The sequence below is a fragment of the Megascapheus bottae genome, unplaced genomic scaffold (genome assembly GCF_031878675.1).
Source record: "Megascapheus bottae isolate mThoBot1 unplaced genomic scaffold, mThoBot2.hap1 HAP1_SCAFFOLD_41, whole genome shotgun sequence".
In the NCBI taxonomy this organism is placed as follows: Eukaryota; Metazoa; Chordata; class Mammalia; order Rodentia; family Geomyidae; genus Megascapheus; species Megascapheus bottae.
The window spans coordinates 5,831,176-5,840,693 of NW_028327585.1; positions in this window are offsets into that span (position 1 = coordinate 5,831,176).

A 9,518-nucleotide genomic window follows, 5' to 3' on the forward strand; every position below is an offset into this window, starting at 1 on the left:
GAGCTAATTCACTCACAGCATTTGCTTCTGAAATCTTCGTTTCTGCATCTTGTGAAATACCCCTTTCCCTCAACGTAGACAAGACATACAGATCCATCCCATGGTCCACTGTGAGGCCACTGGTTGGCCTAAGAGCTAGTCGTGCAGCAACACATAAGTTTTATTCTAATACTTTCCAAACTTTGTACTCAAATATGCTACCTACTTACCAACTTAGGTCAGTTATCCTTATGCTATACCTTTTCTTCATGACTACAATATTCTTACACTCCTACGTTAATCCTCTTGTACCTCCCCTGACCTCTCTCATTCTTTTTTTCTATCTCTGGACCTCCGCTCGTCGTTCAACCCTTATACTGCACGGATCTACACTTGATGGCTGTAGAGCAATATTGTATATGTCGGTGGTTAATTATTCTCTAGGCTCAGAAGGACTTAAAGACAATAGAGATTGGATTGAGAGGCTTATTGTTTTGGGTATAAATCGCTTATCAGTGGTTGTATTATACTGGTCTGTAAGTGCACAAAAAGAAAGAGTGATAATACCAATCAAAACTTGTGAACATCTAGTGTCTGCCAGCTACAGAGGTCTAGGTTGGTTATATCTGAAAAACTATAATCGTATTTAGTAGTAATCTTGCCCCCATTTTCAAATGGGCAGAACAAGAAACTCAAGAAAAATGTCAAATCAAGAAACAACATCCCCCACCCAATGTAAACAGACAATGGAACAGTCACTGGCACACCTAGAGGAGAGTCTTCCAAATGCTACACAAATGCAATTGATAAACATCATTAATGGAAAATGTGAAAATATAAAGAAAGAGATAATGGAGGAAGCCATAGCTGAATAAGAGGTAAGCATAAACAAGGTGATAAGTGAAAAAGAAGAAGCCCTAAAGGAGGCCATAATAAAGGTTTTTCAAAGAAAGATGGATGAATTCATAGAATCCACAAATAAAAACGAGACTAAACTCCAGCAAATGTCCAAAGAAAATAAAGCTACAGAGCTAACCACTCAAAAGGAAATCAAGGAGATAAAGAAATCCAAACATGATCTAAAACAAGAGATGCAAGGCATCAAAATGGAGCAATTAGAAGCAAGGGCGATGAAAAATAAAGTAGATAGCTTGGATAGCAGTTTAGACAATGCAGAGGGGAGAATTTCCGGGGCTGAAGATAATTTAATTATTATAGAGAAAGAACAGAAAATGAGTCAATCCAAATGTAGGAAAATGGAGAGAGCGCTTCAGGAGGTCCATGATACAATTAGGAAGCCTAATTTAAGGCTAGTTGGTATTGAGGAGCGTGTGGAGAAAGAGGTCAATGGTATTGGAAATATACTTCAGGGAATCATCTCAGAGAATTTCCCAAATATCCAGAAGGGCAGCACCATCCAGATACGAGAAGCTTTTAGAAACCCAAACAGACCTGACCAGAAAAGAACATCCCACCGCCACATTGTGGTCCGAACTGGATCAAAAGAAACGAAAGAAAAGGTCGTAAAGGCAACCAGGGAAAAGGGATCAGTAACCTATAAAGGCCAACCAATCAGAATAACCCCAGATTTCTCAGCAGAGACCATGCAAGCACGAAGTGACTGGAAGCATATATGTCATGCCCTTACATCAAATAACTACCAACCAAGAATATTGTAGCCAGCTAAGCTCTCATTCATAACTGAGGGAACAATAAAAACATTCCATTCCAGGGAAACGCTGCAACAATATGTCGAAACAAAACCAACACTACAGACAATTCTCAAAGATGCTCTATACATAGAAAACCAAAATAAATGCAATATAGGGAAAGAAATGGCACCTGAACAGCATACCATCTAAGGACCCAAGAACTGTCAATACACAGGCCCTACTAAAAGCTTTTAAAAATGGGAGGAACTAATAAATATCTCTCAATCCTCACTCTCAATATCAATGGACTTAACTCTCCAATTAAACGGCATAGGCTGTCTAGTTGGATCAAAAAGCAAGAGCCATCGTTCTGCTGTCTTCAAGAGACACATCTTACCCAAAAACAATCATCTTTTGAAAGTGAGAGGTTGGAATAAACTCTATCAAGCTAACTGCCCCTATAAACAGGCTGGAGTTGCCATCCTCATATCAGATACAATAGACTTCAAACTAAAATTAGTAAGATAAGACAAAGAAGGTGACTACATACTACTAAAGGGATCTTTCCTCCAGGAAGACATAACGATCCTAAATATTTACACACCCAATCCCGGAGCTCCAAATTTCATCAAGCAAACTTTACTTACACTGAAACCATACATAGATCGAAATACAGTGATTGTTGGTGAGTTTAACACACCACTCTCACCTATGGACAGATCAACAAGGCAAAGCTCAACAGAGAAACCTTAGAACTGAACAACTATATAGACCAACTAGATCTAACAGACATCTGCAGAATATTCCACACAGTAACAACACAATATACGTTTTTCTCAGCAGCACATGGAATATTTTCCATAATAGACCACATCTTAGGCCATAAAAGAAACCTGGACAGATTCAGAAACACTGAAATTATTCCATGCACACTCTCAGACCATAAAGGCATCAAATTGGAGCTGAACACATATCTCCACCAACGAAAACCCTGTAACTCATGGAGACTGAACAACACAATGTTGAATCAAAACCAATGGGTAATCGAAGAGATCAGAACAGATATCCAACTGTTTATGAAATTTAACAATAAGGAGCATACAAATATCAACTCCTTAGGGACACAAAAAAGGCAGTACTCAGAGGAAAATTTATAGCGCTGAGTGCCTACAACAGCAAGTTGGAAAAATGGCAAACCAACTAGTTAATGTCTCACTTTAACCTCCTGGAAAAAGAGCAACAAACCAACCCTAAACCCATTAGTAGAAAGCAAATTATTAAAATCAAAGCAGAATTAAATGATTTGGAATAAAAAAAACCTATAGAAAGAATCAACAAAACAAGGAGTTGGTTCTTTGAAAGAATTAACAAAATTGAGAAGCCCTTAGCAAATCTTACCAAAAAAACCAAGAGAGCATTTCGAAATAAACAAAATCGCAGATGAAAATGGTAATATCACGACAGAAATTACCAAGATCCAGAATATCATGAGGGAATACTTCTCAAACTTTTACGCCAACAAATTTGAGAATCTAGAAGAAATGGATGAATTCCTAGACAATATTAACATACCACACTGAACCAAGAAGAGCTAACCCAACTCAACAGGCCTATTTCAAGCTCTGAAATAGAAATGGAAATTAGACAACTTCCACTTAAAAAGAGCCCAGGGCCAGATGGATTCACAGCTGAATTCTATAAGGTCTTCAAAGCAGAACTCACACCAATACTCCTCAAGCTCTTCAACGAAATTCAAAATGAAGGTTGTTTACCAAACTCATTCTGTGAAGCCAGTATATCCGTCATCCCCAAACCAGACAGAGATTCATCAAAGAAAGAGAACTATAGACCCATTTCTTGAATGAACATCGATGCAAAACTTCTCAACAAAATACTGGCCAACCGTCTACAACAACTCATCAAAAAATTATACACTATGATGAAACTGGATTCATCACAGGGAGGCAAAGCTGGTTCAACATACACAAATCAATTAATACAATTCAACACATCAACAGGAGCAAGGGCAAAAATCACATGATTGTCTCAATAGATGCGGAAAAGGCATTTGACAAGATCCAAAACCCCTTTCTGTTAAAAGATGTGGAGAAACTAGGACTCCATGGAACATTTCTCAATGTAATGAAGGCTGTGTATGAGAAACCCACTGCTAGTATTATACTTAATGGTGAAAATCTAAAGCCATTCCCTCTAAAATCAGGAACGAGACAAGGATGCCCACTCTCTCCACTCCTTTCTAACATAGTACTAAATTTCCTAGGCAGTGCAATAAGGCAAGAAGCAAGCATAAAGGGGATCCAAGTAGGGAAAGAGGAAATAAAACTATCCCTCTTTGCAGATGACATGATTCTGTATTTAAAGAATCCTATAGACTCTACTCCCAAGCTCCTTGAGCTGATTCAAAGCTTTGGAAGGGTAGCAGGCCATAAAATCAACCCTCACAAATCAACTGCCTTCCTTTACACCAATAGTGAGAGGAACGAGGCAATAATCAGGAAAGAAACTCCTTTCACAATAGCCTCAAAGAAAATAAAGTACCTAGGAATTAGCTTAACTAAGAATGTAAAGGACTGTTTAGATGAAAACTTTAAAACCCTAAACAAGGAAATTAAAGCAGAACTAAGGAAATGGAAAAACCTCCCATGTTACTGGATTGGAAGAATCAATATTGTGAAAATGACAATCTTGCCAAGGGCTATCTACACATTCAATGCAATACCCATCAATATACCAATGTCATTCTTTAAAGAAATAGAAGAGGCAATTCAAAATTTCATATGGAATAATAAAAGACCCCGTAAGCAAAAACACTTCTTAGCAGAAAGAACAGCGCTGGAGGAATTTCAATTCCAACTTTAGACTATTACAGAGCTATAATTCTCAAAACAGCTTGGTACTGGCACAAGGAAAGGCCTAAAGTCCAATGGAATAGAACTGCGGACCCAGATATTAAACCACAGACCTATGGCCACCTAATCTTTGACAAGGGAGCCAAAAAAATAGAATGGAAGAAAGATAGCCTCTTCAACAAGTTGTGCTGGCAGAACTGGTTAAGCACCAGTAGAAAACTAAAGTTGGATCCTTCTTTGTCACCTTGCACTAGAATTAACTCCAAATGGATCAAAGACCTGGAGGTAAAACTGACTCACTGAAAAGTTTACAGGGAGCAATAGGACATACACTAGGCCTCCTTGGCACAGGTCGAAACTTTCTTAATAAGGACCAAGAATCACAACAAATCAGAGAAAGGCTAGATAAGTGGGACTGCATTAAACTGCAGAGCTTTTGTATGGCAACGGATATAGCTAATAAACTAATCAGGAAGCCTACAGAGTGGGAGAAGATCTTCACCAACCAAACAATGGACAAAGGCCTCATATCTAAAATATATCAATAACTCAAAAAATTGAATCACTCCAAAACTAACCTCCAAAGTAACACCCATCCCATTAAAAAATGGGCCAAAGACTTAAAGAGAGTCTTCTCTGAAGAAGAAACAAAAATGGCCTATAGACACATGAAGAAATGCTCAACATCTCTGGTCATAAAAGAATTGCATATCAAAAGAACTCTAAGATTCCACCTCACTCCACTTAGAATGGCCAGGATCAGGAAAACGAATGACAACAGATGCTGGAGGGGATGTGGCCACCAGGGATCACTACTACACTGTTGGTGGGAGTGCAAACTCGTTCAACCACTATGGAAAGCAGTGTGGCAGTGCCTCAAAAGGCTAAACATAAAACTCCCCTATGACCCAGCAATTCCACTACTTGGCATTTACCCAACAATCCAGAAACAAGGGCATACTAAGCCCGCTAGCACAACAATGTTCATTGCAGCTCTATTCACCATAGCAAAGATATGGAACCAACCCAGATGTCCCTCAGTTGATGAGTGGATCAACAAGTTGTGGTATTTGTACACAATGGAATTCTATGCTGCTGTCAGAAAGAATGACATCACCCCATTTGTTAGGATATGGAAAGACTTAGAACAAATCATATTAAGTGAAGTAAGGCAGACTCAAAGGAACTTAGGCTCAGTGGTTTCCACCATTCGTCATAATCAGTAGAAACCTTGCGCTCTACTAGCAGAGATTTGCAATAGAGTAAAAGGCCACATATAAGGCCCTATAATGTGAAGCTAATTGAAAGGACCTCCAGGATATTGAAACAAAAGCCATATAATGAATGATTGTTGTCCTTAATGTACTATGTTGTCTCTCATCTCCTTTGCTGTCCCTTGGTTATCCCATATTGGTATAGTATCTCACTTTGTTATCTGATATATTGAATTTATTTGTATTTGGATATTTGAAATTTGATAGGGAAGGGGGGAAAACCCAGAAATGTGGGGGGCGTGGGTTTGAAGGGAAATGGATACCAAGACATGTGAAATAGTATCAATGTATGTGAATTAATGCACCTTCTACCCAGCAAATATCATGTAACCCTTTTACTAATTACAATAAGAAAATCGAAAAAAAAGAAAGTTGTAGTGTGTGAGGAGGATGATGGGGTCAAATACATTTCTTCTTAGAAATTTACCTCATCTGGTTGCCCTGGATTTTCCTGGCCTTCTTCTTAGAGAAAGGCCTGTTATACTGGATTTGTGGCTTGGCAAAGATCTAGCATGTACATCTTCGAGTAAGACATCCACAACTTCCATGCCTGAGACTCGACTTTCCTGAACTTTGGCAACAGCACAGCAACATCCTTCTTCCTCCTGAGCCACAGGCCAAGTGAGCTGGCTTGAGCTGGTTGTTAGTTACAGTGGCTTGGTTACCAGGGTTCCATATTCTGTTCCATTGTGAGGGAGGCAGGGTCACCTTTCAGGGCCCAATGACCAAAGATCCTTGCTCACAGAAGACCTCACCAAAGACTTACTGGAGGCTGAATCTCTCCTCCAATCTCACAATATACATGTGGATGGAGTAAACAGCACACCTTATTTGTCCATTCCCAATGTCTTCCACTAGGCCCAACTACCAGTCTGGTCTCAGGCTCAAGGAGCCTTTCTTAGGTAAGATCCAAACTTAAGGGTCAATATTGCCCTCATCCTTTACAAAACATTGGCTTCACAGTGCCTGCTCTGCCTGCATTTTGCCACTTGTCGAATTTGTTTTTGCTAGTCTTGTGTCTTGACCTCAGAGTGTGAACATTGATCTTGGGCTTTCTTTAGGCTTTAGCTGTCCCACCGAGCCACAGCACCACTTGCAGCGTTTTCTATGTATGTGGTAATGATGAATCAAACCAGAGTCTTTTTGCGTGGTAGCCAAGAACTCTACCACTAGGTCAAACACACAGGGCATCTTGCACATATTTTTGACGTCAATCTACTAGGATATTATTAGGTTTCTGTATCCTAATCATTTTTTTCCTGATGATTAGCTTTGCTGTCATGTGTAAAAAATGCAAGAGGGAAAAACACAGAAGAATTAGTGCAATTTAAAAAAAAGCATTACACACATAGATAAATGTTCATTCTTTGTAGGAGAAAGGATATTTGATATGATGATGATGACTTTATAATTACTATGTCAGGGTTGAGAGTTTGGCATAGAGGTAGAGTGCTTGCCTAGCATCCATGAAAATCTGGGTTTGATTGCTCAGTATCACATAGATAGAAAATCTAGATGTGGCACTGTGGCTCAAGTGGCAGAGGGCTAGACTTGAGAAAACCCGAAGACAGTGCTCAGGCCCTGAATTCCAGCCCCAAGACTGGCAGAAAGATAAAAGAAAATAAAAATGCTTTTTACGAGCTAATTCACTCACAGCATTTGCTTCTGAAATCTTCGTTTCTGCATCTTGTGAAATACCCCTTTCCCTCAACGTAGACAAGACATACAGATCCATCCCATGGTCCACTGTGAGGCCACTGGTTGGCCTAAGAGCTAGTCGTGCAGCAACACATAAGTTTTATTCTAATACTTTCCAAACTTTGTACTCAAATATGCTACCTCCTTACCAACTTAGATCAGTTATCCTTATGCTATACCTTTTCTTCATGACTACAATATTCTTACACTCCTACGTTAATCCTCTTGTACCTCCCCTGACCTCTCTCATTCTTTTTTTCTATCTCTGGATCTCTGCTCGTCTTTCATCCCTTACACTGCACGGATCTACACTTGATGGCTATTGAGCAATATTGTATATGTAGGTGGTTAATTATTCTCTAGGCTCAGAGGGACTTAAAGACAATAGATATTGGATTGAGAGGCTTATTGTTTTGGGTATAAATCGCTTATCAGTGGTTGTATTTGACTGGTCTGTAAGTGCACAAAAAGAAAGAGTGATAATACCAATCAAAACTTGTGAACATCTAGTGTCTGCCAGCTACAGAGGTCTAGGTTGGTTATATCTGAAAAACTATAGTATTTAGTAGTAATCTTGCTCCCATTTTCAAATGGGCAGAACAAGAAACTCAAGAAAAATGTCAAATCAAGAAACAACATCCCCCACCCAATGTAAACAGAGAATGGAACAGTCACTGGCAAACCTAGAGGAGAGTCTTCCAAGTGCTACACAAATGCAATTGATAAACATCATTAATGGAAAATGTGAAAATATAAAGAAAGAGATAATGGAGGAAGCCATAGCTGAACAAGAGGAAATCAAAAACAAGGTGATAATGAAAGAGCAGAAGCCATAAAGGAGGCCATAACAAAGGTTTTTCAAAGAAAGATGGATGAATTCATAGAATCCACAAATAAAAACGTGACCAAACTCCAGCAAATGTCCAAAGAAAATAAAGCTACTGAGCTAACCACTCAAAAGGAAATCAAGGAGATAAAAAAATCCATACATGATCTAAAACAAGAGATGCAAGGCATCAAAAGGGAGCAATTAGAAGCAAGGGAGATGAAAAATAAAGTAGATAGCTTTGATAGCAGGTTAGACAATGCAGAGGAGAGAATTTCCGGGGCTGAAGATAATTTAGGTATTATAGAGAAAGAACAGAAAATGAGTCAATCCAAATCTAGGAAATATGGCAGATCGCTTCAGGAGGTCCAAGATACAATTAGGAAGCCTAATTTAAGGCCAGTTGGTATTGAGGAGGGCGTGGATAAAGAGGTCAAAGGTAGTGGAAATACACTTCAGGGAATCATCTCAGAAAATTTCCCAAATATCCAGAAGGGAAGGCCCATCCAGATACAAAAAGCTTTTAGAACCCCAAACAGACCTGACCAGAAAAGAACATCCCACCGCCACATTGTGATCCGAACTGGATCAATAGAAACGAAAGGAAAGATCCTAAAGGCATCCAGGGAAAAGGGATCAGTAAACTATGAAGGCAAACCAATCAGAATAACCCCAGATTTCTCAGCAGAGACCATGCAAGCACGAAGTGACTGGAAGCATATATGTCATGCCCTTAAATCAAATAAGTACCAACCAAGAATAATGTAGCCAGCTAGGCTCTCATTCATAACTGAGGGAACAATAAAAACATTCCATTCCAGAGAAAAGCTGCAACAATATGTCGAAACAAAACCAACACTACAGAGAATTCTCAAAGATGCTCTATACATAGAAAACCAAAATAAATGAAATATAGAGAAAGAAATGGCACCTAAACAGCATACCATCTAAGGACCACAAGAACTGTCAAGACACAGGCCCTACTAAAAGCTTTTAAAAATGGTAGGAACTAATAAATATCTGTCAATCCTAACTCTCAATATCAATGGACTTAACTCTCCAATTAAACGGCATAGGCTTTCTAGTTGGATCAAAAAGCAAGAGCCATCGTTCTGCTGTCTTCAAGAGACACATCTCACCCAAAACAATCATCTTTTGAAAGTGAGAGGTTGGAATAAACTCTGTCAAGCTAACTGCCCCCATAAACAGGCTGGAGTTG